At 50.6% G+C, this 1,333-nt stretch overlaps 1 long non-coding RNA gene across 1 annotated transcript in view; it reads right to left on the minus strand.

Moving 5' to 3' along the window:
• The window catches only part of LOC110406276, a 3,905-nt gene continuing 2,848 nt past the window's right edge, over nt 277-1,333 (minus strand). The window contains exon 2 of the long non-coding RNA XR_002443372.1: nt 277-766. This is a non-coding gene — a long non-coding RNA (uncharacterized LOC110406276). The remainder of the gene's footprint in view (nt 767-1,333) is intronic.

Here is a 1,333-nt window from a genome sequence, read left to right on the forward strand (position 1 = left end):
CCTTAACAGTGCCCAATTAATCCGCAATGTATGTCAAAGGTCTGGAGCCCACTGTAAACTGCTGAACCTTTGCAAAGATTTGTGTGTCTCTATATTGATCTGATTAGGACCGGGGTGCTTTTCCCTCGCTGTTACTGCGTGCAAAATAATAAAAATGCGGCTTTCCTTTTCCCACCTTTTTAAAAAGCTTCGCCTTCCCGATCTCTAATAGGATTTCTCCAAGTCGCCTCCAAACCTCCCTTTGCTGTTCGTGAAAAGCCTCGCTCCTTCTCTCTCTTTTTTTTTTTTTCCTTAGGGACTCCAAAGGGAATCAAGCGAAATGAAGTGATCTGCGAGACAGGCGGGGAGCGCGCGTTGGAGGGGATTTAGAGCAAATCTGGATTCGCTGTGAAACGTCCCGTGCTGGAAAACAAACAGCACCAGGGTGGTGGAATTGGATTGGGGGTTGGAGGGGGGGAGTGGGGGTGCAGAAAGGGCTCAGCCTTCGGGGGGGACTTCTGCGGCCGCCGGGTGCGGAGCGATGGCCGCCGGTCGGGGCTGGCTCCGCGCTCCGCTCCGACGCTGGGGCCGGGCAGCTCGTTTCTAATCTTCGGAGGGAGCGAATATAAAAGAGGAATTTATTAGCTTTCAGGCCATCCGAGGAATAAACATTGATTTTATTGACCTAATTATGGGCCAAATGACTCCTTCCATCGATCACGTAAAATACTTCATTTGGAGAAAAACAGGCGCGGGCGCCCGGAGGCGGGGAGAGCGGGTGGATGTGCTGCAAAAGGGAAAGAAAAGCAAAAGCTAGAAAATGCATGGAGGGGTTTTAATGCAGTTAACGTGCCCGTCGCGCTGGAGCGCGAGCCCCGTCTCCCAGACGTTGCAGTGCGGATGTTTTGCAAACTTAAAGCTTTTATGTCGAATTCCAATCCGGCCAGTCAATTTGGCTAAAATAGCATTAAACAAATGGACAGCGGTTTATTTATATTCCGCCCACTGTATTTTATAGACAGAGAAGAGTTATTTGAAATGTATTTTACAAGCACAAGACAACACGTCGTTTCGGACCGAGAGCAGTGATTTCTCGTAATTAGAGCAGACTCAACACTAATAAAGCAGCAAACAGGCTCTTCCCTGGGCTTAAACCCTGCTACCGTCCTTAGCGCTTTCCTGCGGACGGGGATTGCATATTCGTTGGCGAGGGAGGGAGCGCACCTGAAGGCACCTGTGTGGGGCATTCGCTCTGGGCTGCTTCCCTGCTCTTGCCAGGGCGGGCAGCGCTCATGAAAAGCGAGTTTTTAATTTTTTCTTGCTGGCCGGTGACAGCGAGACCTGCCTTTGGATT

Source organism: Numida meleagris, chromosome 14 (genome assembly GCF_002078875.1).
Source record: "Numida meleagris isolate 19003 breed g44 Domestic line chromosome 14, NumMel1.0, whole genome shotgun sequence".
NCBI classification, from domain to species: Eukaryota; Metazoa; Chordata; class Aves; order Galliformes; family Numididae; genus Numida; species Numida meleagris.